General features: G+C 39.4%; 1 long non-coding RNA gene across 6 annotated transcripts in view; it reads left to right on the top strand.

Moving 5' to 3' along the window:
* Positions 1-5,029: 5,029 nt before the first annotated feature.
* The window catches only part of LOC101789263 (uncharacterized), a 53,205-nt gene continuing 34,064 nt past the window's right edge, over positions 5,030-24,170 (top strand). For 2 of the 6 annotated variants that reach the window (XR_002789960.2, XR_010046683.1), the window contains exons 1-6: positions 5,030-5,291; positions 7,030-7,065; positions 7,877-8,021; positions 8,933-10,683; positions 19,116-19,152; positions 22,211-22,288. This is a non-coding gene — a long non-coding RNA (uncharacterized LOC101789263). Of the gene's footprint in view, positions 5,292-7,029; positions 7,066-7,876; positions 8,022-8,932; positions 10,684-19,095; positions 19,153-22,210; positions 22,289-24,170 lie in introns of all 6 variants that reach the window. The other 4 variants (XR_002789959.2, XR_216191.4, XR_010046684.1 and 1 more) reach the window with 4 other exon arrangements.

The raw sequence follows: 24,170 nt of genomic DNA on the forward strand, positions 1-24,170 counted from the left end.
GTTTTCATATTCATTTGCCTGAAATTGTTTTACTTATAACTTTTTGTTTGACTCACTGGTTGTTTCAAAGGATATTGTTTAATTTCTACATATTTGTGAATATTTTTGTTTTGCTTCTGTTACTGATACCTGGTTTCATCCATTGTGGTTGAACAAGAATGTTCATATGATTTCAGTCTTTTAAAATTACCGTAGGATATAGTTTGTCCTGGAAAATGTTCCATGTGCACTTGATAAAAATGTGCATTTTTTTGTGAATGTGTGGTATGCTGTATGTCTGGTACATCTAGTTGGTTATAATGTTAATTAATTCCCTTTTATCCTTCTGATCTTCTGTGTAGTTCTTTACTGTACACTATAAAAAGTGAGGTATTATGTTCCCCATCAGGACTGTCGAACTGTTAACTTCTCCCTTAGATACTGTCAGTTTTAGGTGGATTTTCAAATCCCTTTTCTGCTGGGCATGATGGCACATGCCTGTAATCCCGGCACTCGCGAGGCTGAGCCAGGAAGATCATTGCCAGTTCAAGACCAGTCTGGGCTACAAAGTGAGCTCAAGGCCAGCCTGAACTGCGCAGCATGACCCTGTCTCAAAAAAAGACAAAAAAGAGAGAAAATATAATAATAATAATAATAATAATAAATAATCTCCATATTCTTCTACTTTTTCCTCTCCAAGAGTCTTGCTTTTTCTGGCACTGGGACTCAACGCATAGCCTTACGTGTTTCAGGCAAACGGTCTTCCACTGAGCCTCACGCTCAACCCATAGAGTTTTCTTTTCCTAATCTCTTCCTTCTTAGTCTCCTTGGCCTGCCTTTTGTCTGTTAAAATTATTTTCCTTTATTGCAGGCTGCTGCCACCAATATTTGTGCTTTTTACTCCTTTAAGCCAAAACCTCCCTGAAAGCTTTCTGAGCACTGAGCCCTGAGTGAAGCAACACTAAGGCGAGTCCTACTGCGGGCCGGAAGGGTCACTACCAGGTAGGGTAAGCCCACGATCCCTTTGAGAATAACTTCCCTGCTCTTTGAGGATAAGTTTCCTATTGTTGCCACTAATAACCTGTACCAGGTGTGTGTGCTGACATAATAGCTGCCACCTGTCTAGGGAGAGGGGTGACAGGTGGGCAAAATAACCCAGCACTCTCATACATTAAAGTAGCCACGTCTCTCCTCACTGTTTCCCATGTCATAATTTCTCTTATTACAGCATGGACTCTGGCATTCTTCAAAAAGTTGTAGCTGATCATTTTTATCGCCTTGTTACTTCTGCAAAGGAATGGAGTCCTGGAATTCCTTCCTCTCCTATTTTAGTGATGTTCCCAGGGGGAATTTTTTGGATGATTCTGTGTTACATCTTGATATACCTGTGCATTTTAAAAACTCAGTTATGTATTTTACATTATTCATTTCACTCTATGGAAATTATATGTCAATTAAAAAACTGTATTAAAGAAACCATTCTGGCTGCTGTGTAGAGAACATATCGGCAAAGACCACAGCCAAAGTAGGAGGCTATTGAGATTGTTTAGGCCAGAGGTGGTGGTTACTTAGACTCAGGAAGTTAAAAGTGTAAGTGTACTCATTAGAGGATTACAGGATAAAGTTCAGTGTTGGTACCAGTTTCTCTAAAACTCTTTGCATTAGACTAGTGCAGGATCTCCTATTGCTAGTCCCTGTAGGGGTGGTAGAGCTATTGCAGAGATTCTAAGTTTTAAAGATGATAACTCATGTAAATTTTAAAGCTGATTATTTATTTATTGTTGTTTTGAGACAGGGCCTCACGATGCAGTTCAGGCTGGCCATTAGCTCACTTTGTAGTCCAGCCTGGTCTTGGACTCGCAACAGTCCTGCCTCAGCCTCCCAGGTGCTGGGATTACAGGTGTGCGCCACCATACCCTGTTTAAAGATGATAATTTAAAGGTCAATAAACTTGTCATTTTCTTGTTTTAAAAGTGTTATGCTTTCCCCGGCTATATATTATAGAGTGACTAATAGCAATTGCTGATCTTACTTATAACTCTGTCACTCAGTTGGTTTATTTCCCAGGTGAATGTTGGTTTAGGCGTCATATAGGCTTTATTAATCATAATGTGTATTCTGATTTAGAGACCAGCTTTTTTCATATAATAAAACTTTTCTGGTGATACAAATTTAAATAAATCATTAATACTGCACTTCAAAATTAGTACCACAAATCACATAAATGTTGAAAAATTTTTAAAAATCAGAGTTGTATTATTGTTTAAAGTGTTCTCAAAGCAGAAAAAGTCAAGAAATTCTAACTCTATCCGTTTAACTTTGAGAAGGAAAAATGTCCCTGCCAAGAAATCAAGGAATCTCTAAGCAGCAAGACCTTCTAGGGTGGGTGTGACACCCATAGATTTGGCCAGAACACAGTGAGCCTAAGTAATGCAGAGAGTGTGATACTAAGAGAGGGCATTAGCAAGAATATCACGGGGTCTGCTCTGCCATCCTTAGCCCCGCGGGAAGACAGGGAATCAGTGGGGCAGGACCAAAGATGACCTGCGTTGTGAGTTGCTCTGTCATGGAGAAACTGTCCCACACTATAGCTAAGCAGATCTCAGAGGCCATGGTGTAACGGACAAAGCAAGATGGAGAACCCCACACTTTGCTGGAAGGAGGAAGGTGCATGAGAAACAGCCTGCTGGCAGCCACCCATAGGGCAGAGAAATTCCTACAAATACTCCCCATGAGGCTGCTTCTTTTGCCGTGTTCCAGGGAGGATTACTGGGTGGTTCAGAAAGACTTGGGTCAGATTTCATTTGAGCCTTAGCTTTGTGGCCTATGGGGAGGTGCACAAGTTGGTCAGTATGTCACATCCATCTCTTCCCTTCATTGCATTCCCTTACAAGTCAGAGTGCATAACTAGGATTAAGGGAACTGCCTTCAGCTCTATTAATACACGGTAAGGAAAATTTATTTACTTCAGTATGAATTATCAGTAATATTTAATGGTCCTTGATAAAATTTATCCTTCAGTCATGGTAAATTGGGATTTGACCACTAGGTGGCGCATAACAAATAATTATCCAATTGTCAGTATGCAAAAGTCTTTTCTTGAGTGATTAAAATTTGATTGTCATTAATCCCAAAATATACATGAATTCTAACTCTCCTTGTACTGTGTGTGTGGTATTGTGTATTGATCCCAGGTACTTGTACTAAGATTCATCCTTGATATGAAACACATCAACAGAAATATGCACACACATACTCTCAATTTTAGTTTTAATTTTTAAAAAAAATCTTTCATTTTGAAACAGGGTCTTGTTAAAATATTAAGTTGTCCAGATTGGGCTCGAATTTGCGGCCATCCTGCTTCATCCTTTCCAAGTGCATATGGACTTGGAAAGGGAGAGGGAGAGGACTATAGAAGTGCAGAACTTAAAGTTATTTTAATTTTACATAGAACTTTTGTGCAATAATTATTTTTCTGCAAGTATTTTATTCCTTATTTTCTGAATTTAATGTATATATATTTTCATTTAAAGTACCTGGAGCCCCAGGGAAATTTCAAAGAATCAACACAGTGACTATCTGTATATACTTGACTTAGATTTGCCAACTCTTATCTCTGTGACATACATTCAAGAATAATTTTAGACATTTTGGCCATTTCCCCCCAGTACTTCAGCACATGTCTTGTGGATGTAAGTCCATCTGTCTGTTTTTTATAGATGTTTTACTTTTGTTCCAAGGTCCAGTTACTGCCACACATCAAATTCAGTTCTCATAACTTTCTAATCACCTTTAAACTAGGATAGTCTCCCCCTTAAAATATGACAATAACATTTGGAATGTTATGGGCCAGTTGTTTTTCTAGAATATTTCACAATCTGTATTTCTTCTCCAAACAAATAAAATTATTATGCATCACACATACATACTGATAAAGGAGATGCACTGAATGATGTAGTGATGAAGAGAATGAGCTTTAGGTATTAATGATTAGTAATCCTGTTCTCTTATTTAATCCCTACAGTTTTTTCATCTATGCAATGGTGATAATATTAAGTTCTTTATCACTTGATACTCATAAAAATGCCTAGCATATAATAAATGCACAGTAAATAGTACTTACGATCTTTCTTTCGTTTTAGTATAAAGCCTTAAAGTGGATTTTCAGGTATTTCCTATCTGGTAAAAATTACATTAACTAAACAATTTTTGTGCAATCATTCACTCAGTACTCATTCTGGAATGGAATGAATTCGTGACAATAAAAGCAAACATAAAAATTCACTATAAATGAAAGTGCACATTATCAGTTGAGATGTACATAGTTATAATTACATATCAAAATTATGCATTTCCCTATTTCTTCCACATTCTGGGAATTCATTATTTTGGGGGCAGATTGTGTAACAAGTTTAGTTACTCAAATTTACTTACCCAATCTTGTTAGCCATAATTGTTGATAAAGAAAGATAAGCAAAATGGCTTTCTTTTGCAGCCTGTGAAGATCATTAGATTATAAACTTTCAGAAGGGGAAGTGGACTATATTATAATCACTTTTATCCTAGCAGACACCATCTTTTGAACGTGGCCAGATTTAACATATCTTTGTGACACGGATGAGTGGTTCTGTCTCTTTGTAATAAAACGTAGTACAAAATACACAATTTAACAATTTAACTATTTAATTGTGCAGTTTGCTGGCATGAAGCACATTCACATTCCAGAAGAGGTTCACTGATAGCATTGTGCCAATAAAGGGGACAAGAACAACCTCTGCTTTGCAGAATTGTGGAATGTCATTTGAATGAGACAATTTCCTCAGGATACCTTGTTCCTGAATTCCTGACTTCATGTATTACTTACCTGGGGAAATCGTATATTGGTCAGTGAAATGGGAATGCTTCTTCTTAGAGACTCATCCTTGTCAGTGTTCTCTGATGCCTAGTAGGACTACTGCTGGAAAAAAAAATGAGAACGTTGCTAGGAGACGGAAGAGCCAAAAGCCCACAGTCTTGTAGGGGTTCCACTGGAAATCAACGGAATTTAAGTATGGTTTGGAGCAGAGGTTTACCCATTAAACTGTGTCCTCTGATGAGCATGCGCATTTTGGCATATAATGCGTTCCATGATTTTGTGATTGTGGAGGATTATTGAAGATAATCTCAAGGCAATTTATTTATTTCTGTTGGGCTAATCCCTTCGTCGGAGCACAGCTCATTTTCAAGTGGCTGCTGCGTTGCCTTGCTGTTTTCCCCCACCCCTTCAGTGCGACAGCCTCGGAGCTGGTGGAAAGGCAGAAAGTACGCAACTGGTAAGTGCCTAAGAAAGCCTTCGTAAAATACTTACCGAGGCTCCACTTTTTAAATCGAGTGGCATGTTTGGATGGAATAGAATAATACAGAGCTGTGGAGGAATTTCTCCAGTCAGTGGCACTGAAAGATGGATTCAATTCTAAATATTCCTTGGTTACTTTTCTAGTTTAAAGCTTGCTTCTTAAATGGTGAGTGAATTGCTAGAAGGGAATACAGATGCTTCCTCTTGTGATGCTGGTAAGATGCTTCCTAAAATAAGATGTAATGGAGGTGTAATTAGGATGAGAAATTGCCTTCAGCGTCATGTTTGGATTAGACGCGAATGGGTTACGGTTCAAGATGTTCTCAGATCTGTTTCCTTAGCGAGTGGCATGAGAGAATTATTATTTTGCGATGGAGAAAAAGATACGGTGCCTCCTCATGCTTCTTAAATTAAGAAAATTGTATGATATCTGTGTGGGAGGGAAAATGAGAAAGAGGGCAGCCTGTAACGATTTCTTCACGTGAGAGATGAACATGTATTGAATGGAAAACATTAAATTCAGGCTTTAGAATGAAAAACAAATAGCAAATATTGTGACTATGGATTCGTTTGAAAAATTCATTTGTATTATTAGATATCAATTTATACAGCAAAGATAATGCTCTTAGTGGGTTTTTTTGAGGATGTGAGAAACATAGCAGAGATTCCTATTGACCCAGCTTTTATGTGTGTTTCTGAAATATACCTTGAAATGCATATTATTCATAGGTCAGTTTCTTCAAGAAAAAAAAAAGTATCGTGGTTTTTTAAAAATTTCTTTGGAATTTAGATTGTTTTGACACTCAAACAAGGAAGAGCAGAAAGCAAAATAAATAGGTTTTTGAGTTAGATGACAAAGCAGCAATCAAAGAAGAACAATAAGAACGACAAAGCTTGCTGGAAAGTATATGACCTGGGCCACTTCCTAAGTTGAACATGTCTGCAGGTAGCGTGTTTTGCAGGGGACAGGGAGAGAGCATGTTGAAGGCAGAGGGAGGGGGCGTCAGCAGAGCACTGCGGCAAAGAGACTGACTGATGCATCTAGGGACATGTGACGACTCTCTGGTGTAGCCAAGAAAAATTTCCAGGACTCCATCTTGTATAAGGAATTCCATACATATCAACATGCAATAATGCTGTCATCTTGCTGTGATCCATAATTAGTCATCTTGCATAAGCTTCCAATGGTCTACATTGGTATTTAATCTTTGCTTTTTATTGTCTTTGTTCCTAGACTTTCTTCTCTGTATTCCCAGTGAATTTATATGATTATTGAAATATCTTACCAAAAATGTTGCTTTCCCCTTTATTATAAAATTACACTATTTACAGTAGAATATTTAGAAAGGTATACAGATAACTATAAAAATCACACATAATCCCATAACCCAAAGATAATCACTTTAAACACAATTACTATCAATCTCTTTTCTCTGAACATATGCAAATATATGCATAGGGATATATATTTTATACAAATGAAGATCATATGTATATACAATTTTTATTTTGCCTTATTCATTAGACATATACTAGAAGGAATTCCTCATTTTAAAACACCTATGAGAATGTAATTATTTTGGATGCATAATTTTTGATAGAATCTCACTAAATGTCCAATTATCAAATGTACATTTGTGCAATTTTGATGCTATAAATAATTTAAGAAATATCTTTCCATATAAATCTCTGTGTGTTTTTCTGTCCTCCCCCAGGATAAATTCATAGATGCGGAATTCATGGATCAAATGGTATGAACCAGTTTAAGTTTTTCCCCCCAGTCTCAAGACATATCACTTAATTTATTTATCATCTGTGGTAACAACGTTATTTTCTAGTCATTGTTTGCCTATTGATTTTCATCATTGATGGTGGTGATGTTTGGAGCATTTGGAAGCTTTATATTTTTAGATATCTACATCTATCAGCTGTTGATTTTGTGATTTTTTTTTTCCTTTTAAGTATTTATTTATATACGGATACACCTGTATTTTCCCTTAGGAACTTCATTCCTTCATTTGTAATTGACCTCTTAATCCATCTAAAATTGATTGTGCATGGTGTGTGGTGCAAAGTAGGATCTAATTTTGTTTTTTCCTAAATAGGTCACCAATTGTTTCAGCATTGCTTATTGAATAAGCCAAGCTTGCTTCTTCCAGTGATTTGCAACAGCAACAGCTGTTCTCCCATTAGCTAGGGTGCAGCTTGCCACAGGTCGGCCATTTTCTCTCCACCCAAGATGTTCACATTCCACAATAGTCCTCTTACCTCCTGGCAGCAGCTGGCAGGGTGCTAAAGCATCCTGTTCGTGCATCTGCTTTGCAAGCGTCCTAGGCATGTGCAGTAAATTATGTGGTTTTCCAACAAATTTTATTTTAAACGTTTGCAGTGCTTATTCTTGTCACTTTTTGACAAATTAAAATTGAGAAACTGACTATAGAAAACCTTTGCTCCAGATGTGGTATTCTTCTTGGACACATGTGAGGGCCCAGCTGTTTATTTAAAAGGGGACTAGTGGCCATCCCTAAAGCTCCTCTTTCAACCTCTTTTTTTATTCTCCAGGTACTTGCAGAGTTAAAGCTGTCTGGACTCAGTTCCTGGAATTTTCTAGAATGGTGTAACAGGAAAATGTAAGAAATGTATGAGGAGCAGAAATAAAAATGTTTGCCAGGCTGTTGCTGACAGTAGTGTGATCTAGAGATAGAGGGTGAGTCCCAATCCGATCTGCCACTGTTACTATCTCTTTGACATAGAGCAAACACCCCACTGGTCCCCCTCTTTTTGCTGCAGGTGGGTGGCTCAAGACATAAAACAGAGTCTTTAGCAGGAGCTGCCTTAAATGCTGCTTACAGAAATATTTGACAGTTTTTTTTCGAAAATCCCCTAGTGCACCTGCTGAGGCCCTGCCTCCAACACAGCCTTCTTTTACTATTGACTTCTGACCCTGGCCTCTGGCATTTACTAATAGTAGAATAAAAGGACAGGGAGACTTTCTTACTCACTGTTATTTCAAGACATTCTCTGTGACCCAGAGGCACAGCCCTAGTCATTTTCCAACTTACCGCATTAGGCTCTGATTTGTTTATGACTGGAGGCTGGTTTCCCAGGCAACGGAGCTCACCCCCCTGAGCATGCGCACTTGCTCCCCTGCTGTAGCAAAATGCAGCTATGGAGCCATAGGAGGGGTCTTGGGGGCTTGCAGTAGTGGAACAAGTTATTCTGCAGGCCTAACGGTCAGTTTTTCTGTACAGTACTTAACCAGCATCGTTACTGCCTTAAAAAGCCCTCTGAAGGCTTTGAGCCTCTTTATATTTCTTCTTCCCAAATCAGCTGCATTTGATGTTTTTGCCACTCATCACAAAGTCTTTCTAAGGTGAAGACCTCCTACATGGGAAGTGAGGGGACCTTGGGGCACCAAGGGGGTCCATACAGTATGGGGAAAGGAAACAAGATCGCCTAATTTCAAACCCCCACCACTTGTTGGTGACATATCAAGAGACAGCTATTCTCAGTGTGCCTCGGTTTCCACAGATGAAAAACGAGGAGACTAGTAGCACCTTTAGAATAAGGTCAGGTGCATAGTAACCATTAAAAAGTGTTGTCTGTTGTTATTTTTAGATTTTAAGGGAGTCTTGCCTGGAAAAAGACTTGCGCCAGCAGTTACAATTCGCCCTTTAATGCCTACACTGCTCAAATAGTACAAACACTCATTTGCACCTCCAGCTACAGACCTGGTACACACAGACTTGCCCTACTCACACAGACACACCTCAAAGCATGGCCGTGAGTGTCCCAGCAAAAGACCTGTCCTGTAGTACAGGGATACTTCCCATATCATTAGAGTCACCTCAAAATGGAGACCCACCTAAGGGACACTGAACTGCCCCATTGGACAGAAATGGCTTTCACAGGCAATACCACCCTCACAGCCTGTCTTCATATCAGTCAGACTCTTTCTAGGACACCAAGACATACAGATTCATGGCATACACCGCAGTCCCCCCACAGCCCGCAGAGATTACTCATATTCAAAAATATCGCCATGGAGCACGGGCAGTGCACAGCACAGACACTCACCGGAGCCCACAGGACTCTCCACACAATGCAGACTCATGACCTCAAAACTCCGCTACAACAGACAGCCTCGTCACACCACATAGGACACTGACCATCCCAGCAGGATATACTCATCCGTGCTGTACAGCCACTTTCCGTGTTATGTATACCACACAGATTCTCCCTGTGAAACACAGACTGGATCCACAGTACACAGTCCCAACAGCATGCAGACAGGTCTGGCCCACCCCACAGGGATGCTGCTGAGTCCTGCAGTACACGTGTCACACTGAGCTGCACAGAATTGCATCGCGACAAATAGATTGTCCTTCAGTGTGCTGGCTCATTTCACCACAAACACAGTGACCATATAATGGAAAGGCTTTCTTTACAGGCATTCTCATCCTATAACATCTGACCACCCCCTCCAAATTCACCCTCCCAACACACACCTCGGCCTGCTGTCACTAGAACACATTCCGGATTCTGCAGACACGCTGTAGTAAATGGACATATGTCACAGTGCATGGCACAACACTGCAGCATGCACATGGGCACTGTGGTGGACAAAAGCATAACGCGTTAAGAGCATTTCACAGTCCACCTTTCCCTCACTTCCCACACGACCTCCACTGTGGGCACACATCCCACAGCACAACGCCCCAGCCCCACAATGCTCAGAATGATGGCATGGCATGCACTTGCTATCCGGCTTCATTTCATCAAACTGCACTGCTTACACAGTGTGGGCACATGCGCCACAACATCTAAAACCGTTTGCCAAGTGCTGCTCACATTTACCAGAAAGCACCTGGGCCGTTTTCATTGCTTACCCTTCTGCCCAGTGTGAGCTGTGTACAGAACAGCACCAAAATGAAGCTTCTCCCAGGGGCATACCTACTTTCCTCCCAACTCACACATGCACCCCTGCACACTGAGACTTACCCCACATGCGCAGGGCATGGACTTACGCCACGATACTTAGATTTGCCTTAAAATTCACAGGCATGCCTATAAACACAGAGATTTATTCCACAATGAACAGAATTACCTCCCAACACACAGACCTAGTCTAGAGTACGAAACCTACAATTACAGAAACATTTCCCACTGAGTAGACTGCAGCACACATATTACCCTCCTTCGCAAAGACTTCCATTCCAGTGGACGGACATGAGTTACTGTACTGTTGAGCTACAGCTCTGGCATACAGCAGAGATCCGGCTTTTGCAATGGTTTAGAGCAAGGCCTCTGAACCCAGCCCACCTGGGTTTGAATCCCAGATCCCATCCTTGCTAAACGTGTCACCGTGGGTAAGTATATTTTTGTTCTTTAGTTTGCTCATCTGTAAAACAAAGATAGCAGTAGTACTTGTTTCAGAGGCTTACTGTGGATAATAAATGAATTAAGACATGTTAAGTGTTTATTACAGTGCTGGATACATGAGAATGTTATTGGAGATGTTAATTTATATTCTAGTCACACCCTTGCCCATTACCCCTATTTCTCCTAAAAAAACTATCCCTAATGCCTACTGTAATCTAGCAACCCAAACATTTATTGCATATGTTAACTAACTTAAGAAAATGTAGAAACACTCTACAAATCACAGACATCCCACCACAGTACCCACAACATTACAGAGCATAAATAGAGGCCTAAACTTAGCAGTACTCATAGTGTAAAGAAGTGCACTGAAGTTCAGAAATCTCCTCGTGTACAACACAGAGATTCATTCTTGGACAGGCAGATCATCTCACAATGTGCAGAGTGGATCCACAGCACACTGCCTCACTCCACGAGGCAAAGACCCACAACTCAACAAGCATATATGTACTCTGAACTCAGAGGTTTGTCCGCTACCACCCAAACACACCTTCCTGCTCACAGACTTTTGTCCCATAACATAGATTCCCCTGCTGTTCACAAACGTACCTACCAACTCATCCCACAGTAGGCAGACTTGTTGTTAAAATCCCCACTCTCACACAAACCAAAGGCAGGCTCATAGTATAGTAACTCACATCACAGCTGTCAAGCTGGCACAAGGGAGAGGTTAGCTCAGCCTCCCTAGGCCCAACTGAATTGGCCCATGATGTGTAGTTCCCCTCTCCAGTGTAAAGCATCTACGCGGAGACCCAGCTACCTGGGCTCTAATCCCACAGAAGTCATTACAAGTTTTCTGACCTTGAAAAGTTTTGTGAGCCCTCATCTGTAAATTAGGGATAAGAAGAGGACTCCTAAGAAAAATAAATATGTTGAGGACTATAAAGTGCTTAGAAGAGCACTTGGTAATGAATTAGTGTTACTGATTTAGCTGATCTTGTTGTTGTTATTGTTGCTGTTGCTATGCAAGAACTGGAACAGAGTGGTAAGACTCAGCATGAAACCAATAGACACAAACTGCTGTATATTGACATTCCTTATAAAGCCCCAGATTACATTGCAACTCACCCTCTCACTACTCTTTCCATTCAATACCTGTATTGACGTGCTTAGCCCGTAATACCTAGAAGCATCTTCCACGTAGTATGCCTAACACCTAGACTCATCATGTAACACATAGACACCTGTATACAGCCTTCATATAGAAACGTGTCTAAACACTTCCTGGCATACACATACACATGCCACAATGTAGGAGGCATGATTGAAAAATACAGTGTGTGTTTGAATTAAAAAATACAACTGAAAACACATTTCTGTGAATACATCTTAAAATCCTGCTCACTTTCAACACACTTAGGTAAGTCCTTTCTGCCACTTTCTGATATAGTCACCGAAGGCCTCTCTTGTGAGTGATTATCTTTAGTTGTCCTGGCATGGTTGTCTTTCTGGGCCTTACCTTTCATGGTTATTTTGACTTTGGGGAAAAGGCAGACATCTGAGGGTACCGTATTTGGTGAATAAGACAGATGAGGACACAGCAGTATTTTCACAAGCCTGCCTTTTGGGGGCATGGCACACACTAGCAGTATTCACTATATTTTTAAAATCACAGTTCATAAAGACATTTGTGCATGCTCATCCCATCAGCTCCACAATATGAAGAATTCACTTCAAAATTCCTAGAAACAATCCACAACACATAGACTTTTCCAGAGTACAGAATCATAGCACATAAACTTCACCACACTAACAAGACTGGCCTTACAGCACATAGGAATGGGACACAACCCAGAACACATGGATTTTTCCCTGTGACATACATACTTGTCCAACAAAACACTGTCTTGGATATATAAAAGCAGGATTTACTTCTTGAGTACAGACTTGTCAACACACATTAACACGTTAAACATCTCATGGTGCACATATGTGACTCATAATGTGTACACTTGCTCCACTTCACACAGATGCAGCCCCTAGCATGGCAGTTTGAATCAAAACTGTCAGAAGAACCCTGTAACATATAATAGCAATGATTCAACAGTCTGTCCCTTCCGCACCTGGATTCATCTCACAAAGTAACTTCCTGTTACAAGCTTCCTCAGAGCAGCACCATAAAGGATGACACCCATAAAGGATGGTCTACACACAGAAAAACACAGTGCTCAGACCTTTCTGTAACACACAAGTTTAATGCAGAAGACTAAGGCTTGCTTTGGACCCCCAGATTCACTCCACATTAAACAGACTCACACCACTAACATCACACTAACCCACCAGTCAGTGGACATGCTATACAATACATAGATAAATCCATGACACACAGACACGACTCACACTATGTGGGCACACACAGATGCTGTCATCAATACACAGAATGGCTCTGTGAAACACTTCCTTGTCTCTATGAAACCTAGGCTAGTGTAGGAATGTTGAAAAATACACAGAACCGAAAATGCAGAAGAGGTAATTCCACTTTGACCAGCTTTGCCCTATACTACCCAGCCACTCTGAAATAGAGATTCACCCTGCCATATGCACAGTGGCCCACCATTACCAAGAGTAGCCGCAGAACATCCATACACAAAGCCTAATATACATATGTGCCCTCACATTCTTCCCCAAAATAATGATTGATCTCATAGGACCTCTGCCTCCACAACACCAATGCCTTCAAGCATATATAAACGCTGGACAACAGGCATTCTGACAACACATATGCATTATAATACTAGCACTTGCTTTAATATATTCATGCTCCTAACCAAACAAAATCACGCCATAATCCCCAGGCGTTCCCCAGAATACATGGCCATTTCTTCATCATGCACATAATCCACAGACAACATAGATGGGTTGGGAAAAGTAGGTTTTTGATCCATAGCAACAAGATTTAGAAGAGAAAATATAGAAATGCTGAAAGTTTAACATAAAATTTTGTTGCATAAACATGCCATCAATCCCCAAAGTCACTCCATAACAGTCTTACTGTAGTGCATTGACCTAGAGTCACTTAAAGACACTGAGATGGGCACATGAAATGCAGACCTATTTATGAATCCCTGTTTGTCCCATGGCACCCAGACTTAGCTTGCAATAGCCAAACTGACCTGAGTTAGCACATCCTGTCCCATAACAGCTACACTAGAATAAAAACAAAACAAAAAAAAAACCCTGTCTGAACAGCACATAGCGGCCCCCTAAAGTATTTTCTTGTCTCCACAGTTCTTAGACTTTTCCTCATAGCACACATAAATGCTGGAAAACAAACTGAACCTGCAACACTAAGATATGTTCCTTAACCCTCAGATTGGTCAGAAAAAATCCAGAGTAGCTTTACAAAACTCAAATTACAACACAACAAGCACATATCCCTTGCAACACCATGCTCCATAATGCACAGTCTCCCGGTGACATAGATTGATTTCATAGTTACTTATCAACATAAAGACATGTCTTATTCCACATAGAATTCATAATACACAGAAAAATACCTGAGGCACAAGTACATCCCACAACACCAAGACTCAGATTCCCCACTGAGAGCTTGATTTACCACTAGACACTTACACCTCCTCTATAACACCTGCTTTGTCCCACAAAACCAGAAACACCATCTAGATGTTACTTGCCTGGCAACCCTGCTTTTCCCCATAACCTACAGTATTGGCCAAAAGAATCCTAGTAGTCCACAGACTGTCCAGAAAAACACATCTTTTTCCCTTTACAACATCAAGACTTGCACATGGCACAGTGGACAAAATACAGGAAACTCTACAAGCACTGGAATCCATTGTAGTACCCAGACTCAGCCTGTAACACTGATCCAGCAGCATAGAGGTAATCCCCATAGCAAACAGACACCTTCCAAAATCTATTAACTCACAACATACAGACTGTTCCCATAAACACTTGTCGTGTTTTTTTTTTTTTTTTTTTTTTTTTTGCTCTACAACACATGAACTTCACATTACAGAGAGAGACTGGGTAGCACATGTGCAATTAAAAATAAGTCACAAGCACAGCGTTCCTCATCCAGACTTGTTATGTGATAACAGAAGTTATTCCCTGACACACAGATCTACACCACAACACCAGACTAGTTCTACGAAATCACTTCTTGCTTCTACAATACCAAATTTGTTTGGCAGCACAAGTCTGGAGTGCGAGAGAACACTGAGACAAAGCCCTAACACATAAATATCACCCAGATTCATTTCACAACATCCTGACTTGCCGTACAACATCCAAGCTTCCTCTGCTTCCCAGGCCCGGCTCACCAGATTGGCCGTGTAGCGCAGTTACATTCTCCATAACATACTCTCAGCACATGACAGATTGGCCTTTCAAAAATCTTTCTTTTGCAGAACAAATATTTTCCTCTGATCTGACAGAAAACTTGAACAGCATACAGATTAAAAACTCTGCCTTCCACATATATACCACGCACATCTACATCCTCTCTACGGGAAGGACTCACAGTGAAACTGAAATCCACTTTCATGACATCAGTCCTCAGCCCCTGGCACCCACAATCATTTTATGAACCCAGTCACTCCATAGCATTTAATCCAGCCCGATAAAACCCATACTGATCGCATAATACCAGACAGACCTCTTATCACTCAGTCTAGCCTTGTAGCAGCCAGACATGCCTTACAGTACAAACCAGCCCCACCACTCATGAATGTATCTCAGCTGCAACACACTGTCAGAAATGTGCCAGGTGGGATCTCCTGCCACTCTAGCACAAAAATTTCCCTCACAACACAGGACTGAAAAGAAGCAGAAGAATCACACTTTGCTTGGGCAGATCCCAGTGCTCAGTTCATGTTGCAGAAGCTTACAGAGCAAGACTCCTAGTGATCCCACAGAAATGCCTCCCAAAGCCTCAGGCTTACTCTACCATGTAGCTGTGGACTCAGCAAAATATGTCCTCCCTCCAAAACATTCACATTGTGACTTATAACACATATGAATGCTCAGCCACACAAGTAAGTCTTACACTGTCCGGATGAGCTCCACTCTTTGAGGGCTTGGTACAAACTGTCCATACTTTCTGCATAACACACGGACTTGGCCCATGAGTCCATCCTCATGCTCAGTCACAGAGGTCAACCTCAGCAGCACACGGGCATGCCCACCTATCCCCCCTCCCAGGCACACCCTGTGAAACAGCTACTTAACCTTCATTAGATCAGAGTGCAAAAGGAATGCACAGCACATAGAAGTCACAAACACAGACATACCCATGCCACTGTTACCAAAGAACACCCTGATTCACACTGTGACACTCACACTCACTCACTAGCATGCATTACTGTACAACACACAGACATGACCCGAAATAAGTAACACCCACAAGGCATGGACATGTTCAACACCATATGGCATGCTTCACAATTCACAGACTTTTCCCACAGTGCTAAAACTTGTCTTGCAATGCAAAGGAATTCTGTATACACACACACACACACACAGCACCCAGACTTGTCACACCATGTCCTACTTGCCTAATTACATGCACTTACCCTTTATAAAACTCGATCAGCTCGAGCACATACAACCTAGCCATACTCAACAACAAATGGGCTTGTCCCTAATATACACATGTTCTATACGACATAGAACTACTATACAAAATTACACAATAATGCAAAATTATAACCAATGACTCAGAATAGATTCACTCCCATATACCCTTATCTTACAATTTTCATCTTGCTCCAAACATTTTCACTCAGTTCAAAATATATAAAGTCACCCCAGAACAATCATAGATTTGCCCTCTCTGGATCACTTCGTAACTAACATGTGCCCCATAATACCCAGCCCATTTTGCAGTGTACAGACAACACTCATCACTTAGACTAAATTCTGAATAGCACAGAGAATTCTATAACACTAAAAGCTGTCATACAATATCCAATCCCACGTCGCAGCATCCCACATTTTAATAAAACGCATACACTATCCTGCGTACATCTTTCAATGCATGAATGTGCTTCATAAATAGGGATATCAGAAAAACATAGCATTGCCTAGTGACTTACAAATATTTCTCAGATCACATAATCATAAGGGATGGGCTCAGAATATATAGTTACTTCCTCAAACCCATAGACTTGTCCCTTTACCCTTGTGTCCTGCCAGTGTAGACATGTCTTGAAGCTCTAAAACACACTGTGGGAAACAGAGTCTACTCACAATTTGTGGACTTTATCCAGTCTTCAAATTCATCCTACAACACACAAACTCACCTCATACATGGCATTATCCTATAATGCAGAGATTCATCTTCAAAGCGTAGGATTGCCAAATAATGCTCCATAATTACCAGACATGATCCCAAACACAGGGATGCATCACAATAGCAAGAAATATTTCATAACATCAATATGAGCCACACAATGCCTGAGTGCTTCTATAACTTCCATACTAACCACTGAATAGCTAGACTAGCTTACTATGTCACACATGCTTCAGGACACATGACTCCTCATATATCCCATAGAATCCCCATCACAGTCTACAACTGTGCTTTGCAAAGAAAAACTTCATAAATGGCAAGTCGTGCTCCAGAATGTATCCACTATCACCATGACACCTAGATTTGCCTCAGAAGTCAGTCTTGCACCAGAGAAACATAAAAATGCCTCCAATGCCGTCAGTGAGCCTACAATAAAAACACTTACCTCCACCATGCCAAGACTCACTTCCTAACACCAAGAGATGATTCATAACCCACAGGTACGTTCCACAGTGCAAAAGTCTCTGTAATGCACAGCCTCTGTAGGATTGATTTTCCCATTACAGATTCCAAATGTCCAGTCTCCACAAATTGTCTTGCCACTCACGCTAAGGTATATCTTAAATAATGCACAAACTAACTCCATAATGCATAGATATCACTTGTGATGGACAGATTTACCCAGTGACAGAAATACTTCTTCACAAACACAATATTACATTCTAATGCACAGATGCATCTAAGATTTCTACACTCTGTCACACAAGTATCCTACAAAGAAATCATAGGCCCCTCCACACAGAGAACTGTTTGAGAACTCACCAACATGTCTCATAAAATTAAGATCTGTCCTATATTGCACAGGTACACTCCTTACTAGGCATGTATTTTGTAGTACAGCCTTAGCCCACAAGGTAACCATCCCTACATCCTGTTAAGGGGTACAAACTAGCCCACTGTGACAAGCACTCCAATAAAATGGTACATTATGTGATGCAGAGATGCCTCAAAAGTTCACAGACACTCTGAAGAGTCACAGAATTGCCACATCATTTACACACTTTCCCTCATGTACAGTCACACACTAAAATGCCTAGAATCAAATCCCAGTGTAGAGTTGGCCCATTTTGTTCTTTTCACAATGCACTGGCATGCTGTATATCACTCAGACTTTTCTACAGCACACACAATCTTGTCACAACCTCACAGCACCACACACCTATACATGACCTATAATACATAAAAAATGCACAAGCAGTTTACAGCAAACCTCAAAATGTACAGACTTGCTCCATTACAGAGCAACACACTCTATGCTGCACAAAAATACCCGACCACAAAACATTGCTGACAAACCATCACCCAACAACGCAGAGATCCACACTCAATACACAGTGCTGTATCCCACAGTACAAAGAGTTGCATCTTAATCAGAGTGGACTTATAGTACAAAGTGGTTCTACAACACAAACACAACCTGTTTTCCCTAGATTTGTGACTGATCACCTGCACTCTATAACACTAAGACTTATACTGCCTTCCATCTAAAATCAGTCTACACCATACACATTTACCACATGACACACAGAATTGGATTACAAACTCTAGAAATGCTGCACTAGGTTCATAGAGACCTCACACCTGATGGACTTTACCACCACCTCTGCTTCCAACACAAAAATTCACATGAATTCTCCATAAAACACAGCCACATTCTAAAATCCGAAGATTGTAATATGGCATAGAAATCTATGATGGGATCTCTGAAATCAGCCCAGGAAATGGCATCATCCCTATGTCTCCAAGATATATCCCATAATACACAGACTTCAGTGTGTAGATCACAATATCTTGCCCTGCTCTATAATGTGAGAACATTTCCATAGTCCATGACTTCCCCAGTGGAGCACACAAATACACTGAAAAATGCACCATCATAAATTTACAGCAGAGCACACAAATACATCTAAATTACACCACCATAAGTGTACAGCCTAGAAAAACAGTATACTATGTATGATTAATATAGAGCATTTAGAGTCATTTCGGGAGGCAAAATTCAGTCTGTTATATCAACTTCTCACAGCATATCGATTTGCTCCTCAGATTCTGAAAAGAGGACCCACATGTTCACACAGAGTTGGTGAGTGACTTCACTTCTTTGAGTCTATTTAGCTGTTTTTAAATATGAATGAAAAAGTAACTCTCCTTTTAGGTTAGTCTAAGGACAAGATGAGGGCCTTTTTAGAATCAAGCAAGATTGAGAACACAGCCTATGGAGACAAACATGCCTGCTTCCAATCATGGCTTCACTATTTACAGAGGAATGCTGCTGCATTGTGTCATCCAGTGTAGGCTAGTGACAGCGTAACAATGTGCCCTCATCCACCTTAGTACTGAATCCTCCCCCAAATCAGAATGATCGTGAAAGGTAAATATTGTGAATTGATACAGGATATTCAAGCAGCCATGCCAGTGAAACTAAAGACATGAAAGCGGACTTCCAGAAGTGCTGCAGAAAGTGGACAGAAAGATGGGATAAGTGTGTTCAAAGTGTAGGAGGGCATTTGGAGAGGGCTAATAACAACACAGTTTACTGTAGTCAATTGTTTAAATTTATATTTTTACCATATTTGTTGGTCACACTGCATTGATTCAGAGAAACGTGTATAAGGAGAAAGAGAGAGAGAGAGAGATTGAGTATGAGTACATCCCAGTGCAGGCTTACTTTCTCAAAAGCATGCATCCACATATGGACACTGAGACACATTGAGACACAGACTCTGGGATCAAAGCAAAGCACGTCCATATTCTCATACTGACTCATTTGTACACAAAAGGAGCACACCAAGTTACATGAGTGTCCAGAAATACAGGCAAATTCACAGAAACACAAGCTGGTGCACAGAGAAAAGGGATGTATACACAGTCATACCCATATATATGCACACCTTGTTGGACCCAAAATATTGCACTGATGCTTGCTTATGCAGATGCTTGTGGAAACATTTAAACATCTATAAACATGCAGAATACTTCCTGGGTATACAGGTACACATGGATATCCATAAACATATACAAATACAGAGATTCACAGATATACACAAAATCATGTGTGTCTATTGGTCTATCCTCATGGAAATGTGTTCAGCCGTGCATACTTTCACTGACACACATTTGTGCAGACAGTTATGTGTAGACTAGTATGTATGCATGCAATTACAGATGAGTATGCATGCCACAGAGGTGTGCACAACCCAGGAACACATACATCTATATATCTACATCTCTATGTATATCTGTATCTATCACAGGCATGCTGAATTCCCATTCATACTGAGTCCTTATGCACACATCAACATAAACATTCACACACAGAGACACACAGATTTCTTCGGATGAATCACTGGGATTCATCCAAAGACAATAACTTACACACAGATTTCTGTTCAGACACATAATTCTAAAGATATGCTGAAGGTCACATAGACATGCACATACAAACAGAGGTGAATGAACACATAAACACTGTGATGTACATATGTGAATATAGAACATTGGTAGTGCACCTTTGACATACATGCCATAGTGAGCTGTTCGTTATCACTGAGAGCTCTAAGAGGTTTGCCATCACTAATACAGAAGGTCCCAGACATAGATAAAAGCATTACAGGAAATAACATAAAGGTCCAGACATATAAATTCAAACCAAGACATGTAGACCTGTGCATATTATGTACACACAGATACATAGACATGTAGAGGTTATACAGATGAACATTTTTAGCCAGTAAACATGAGCACTGAACATGTCCAAATAGACACAGATGCTATCCTGTAGGCATGCATGCACACACAGATAAATGCAGGGGTACACAGGTGCAGCCCTGCATACACATTTACATATGTACTTACCCACTTAGATGACGACATTTTTAAACTTCCTCCCAGGCACATGTGCACAGAGTTCTATATTGCATTTGAATAGATAGACACATAAAGGCACATGTAGATGTATAGTGTGTGGGTTCAGTGTATTCTCACACAGCATTGAGCAGACCACATCCTAAGCACATAAAAGCAAGCGACATATACATGTATCTATAGATAATACATACCTAAGTGTAGTAAGAACGTACAGATGCATAGATACACAGATATACAGCTGTGCACACACACACATTGGCACACATTGATCTATAGATGTACTTCTGTGCTTTTAATGGTGTACAAGATCTAAATGAACCACAGCTATATGAACGCACACATAGACACACACATGCCAACATAGGCATATAGCACATATAGATCTTAATCATACTAAAAACAGAAACACAGATTTACATGCACAGACAGATACACACGCGGATTTATGTATATGAAAACACAGATGACCAAGCACATATAAAGGGAGACATATTTTTAAAGGAGGCTGTGACTGCTAATGTACTTTTTTCATAGCCTCTTGAGAGAGTGAAGATTATGAAGTCCCATCAGCTGACTATATTGTATAAAGTCCATATGGAAATTACTGAAATGAATCCCAAAAGGTCTCAAGAGCACATGTTTTGCACATACATACATCTACGGGCAGAAAATCAGAGCCATAGATCACATGGAAGCTCAGAAATATAAACATATGCATAGCCCCAAAGATCCATTCATACATACATGCCCCACTTACATGGCACAGTATTATGCATAGCTATTGAAATTAAATACACACAAAAGACTTGCATTTCATTCCAGCCTTATAGCTTAGTTGCTTAATAGATTAGGGTACCTTTATTGTTTTCTCATCTGTCATGTGCGAGTAATCTTCATATTCACCTTTCAGACTTGTTTGAAGATTCAATGAAATGAGCTGATCTCAGTGCTTAGAACATCGTACATTATGCTGTTGTTGCTGTGCCAGTATATTAGTTTTTCTAAAGACAAACTGCTTAGCTAGATAGGCTTTGAGTTTTATGGTGAAAAATCAAAATGCTTATACCATAGAGACATTAACTTTATTTTCTGATGTACCAATAAGAACTAATTTGTTGTTGCATTAATAGAGAAGAGATTCTGTTCACAAACAAGGTCATTTCTGAAGTTCTCGGAAAGGATGTTAACTGCTGTCCCTGGTGAATGGGAAGACTAGAAAGAAATATTTTGTATTATTGTTGTCACTGTCATTAGTACTCTTTTCCTTTTCGTAGGAGGAGCTGGAAGACAAGAGAGAAGAGCAGACGAGGGCTTCGCTCCCAGTGCATATTGCCATCTAGTGACCATATTGAGTAAGTACAGTATTTGTGCGTTTCTTCAAACCCTCTGGAATTTGACCCATTACAAGGTTGTGTAACTGTGCTGGAAAAAAATTTAGAATCTATTACGTTGTTTTTTGTTTTTTGTTTTTGTTTTTTTTTTTTTTTTTTGCTATATCTTGACATAAAATAGCAATCAAATGAAATTTTATTTTCAAGTTCCATCCCTGTTCTCCCAGATTTCCTTCTGGGCTTCACTAAAACTGTTTTCGATAATGGCAGTCTTCACATTTTCTAAGAATTTTGCCACCGCAAGGCACTTTGAAAAATGGTTTATCACATCACACCTGTGCTTTGACGTTAACATTAGAAATTTGTAATGAGTTTAAATATTTTCTGTTATTTCTAGCATACTATAAATATTTATACTTTTAACAAAATGATTTAATTACATTTGACATTATTCAATGAAATGAAAATATACTATTTTGATACTCATTGTTAATTGAAAAGGAAAGCAATGAACAAGGTTTTTTTAAGCAGTAAGAAATTTTACATGATTTTTCTGTTTCCTTGAAATAATCATTCAATTCAACTTTCTTACATAATTGATTTTGATGTAATATATTTTTTATGTTTAAAGGCTTTTTATTGATCATCCTAGCACACATCTCTCCAGCAAGTATAAAATGATTGAAATAAGTGTTCCTGTGGATTATAAGCCTCAAGTTTTAAAATGTTATCATTCAATTATTAGTAGTATACAGCTGATAAGAAGTACATAAAATATGATACATTTTGGTAAGCAGTTAGTAAACCGAAAGGTAGATTTGGTTGGAAATGCATCTTACAAATGAACTTAACCTTGTTCTTCTCCAATATTCTTTCTTCGTTTCTGTTTGGTACTGTATTGAACCAAGGCCTTGTGAGTGTTAGGCAAATACTTTACCACTGAGCTATATCCCCAGCCTTTTTAAGTTTTACTTTGAGAAGGGGTCTTACTCCTTGTCCACACTGGCCTCAAAGTTGTGACTTTCCTGCCTCAGTCTCCTGAATATCTGAGATTTCACCACTACATCCAACTTATTTTTCAGTTTTATAGATATAAGAACCCAGATAACCTTGTTCCCATCAATAAGCAGAATGGAATGAAATAAAGGTTCAAATCACAAGTCAAAAGTCACACAAAAACCTATCATCAAAAATAGCTTAATGATTTAAAATAACTTAAATAAAATTTTTAATTTTTAACAGATCACTAGATTAGGTGTATCTTTAATCCCAAAAAGCAAAGTTACTCAGATGACTGTTATTTTAAATCATTGAGCTATTTTTGATGATAGAAACTAGAATCTTTTTTTCTCAGTCATTTCCTTTTTCAGTTTCTAGGAAGTCTACCAAAATGGCTGTACCAAGATTTATCAAATGACGGTTGTGCTTGTTATAATTTAACTTTGAGGCATTATTTTTAATGTATTATACTTACAAATGTTTGGTGAAATCAAAATATTTAGATAAATATGCCTTTTTCAATAAAGTAACGTGATATAACATCTAAATTTATAGCCTTTAAATATTGAAATGAGATTACAGTGTTGAATCAACAAAGTTACGGAAAATATTTATAATACAGTATAATTGGCAAAGGCAATATTCATGTCAGAATAATGCACCCAATCAGTTTTAGTTTTAGAAAAAGTGACTGACTTCATTCTTCAAAGAAAAAACTATATGTATATTGAGAATCATTATTAAAACTATAGAGAAGTCAGTTAATGGACACATCTCATTAAAAAGATAATGAACAAGTAGGTATAAGACTTACAATAATAATGAAATTTTTATCCATTTCAAAATAGAGAAGTTAAATAACAATTTTGCTTCTGATAGGTGTTTCATGTACTTATAATTTATT

Source organism: Cavia porcellus, unplaced genomic scaffold (assembly GCF_034190915.1).
Source record: "Cavia porcellus strain 051 isolate PalLab524CR breed Dunkin Hartley unplaced genomic scaffold, mCavPor4.1 scaffold_3, whole genome shotgun sequence".
Classification (NCBI taxonomy): Eukaryota; Metazoa; Chordata; class Mammalia; order Rodentia; family Caviidae; genus Cavia; species Cavia porcellus.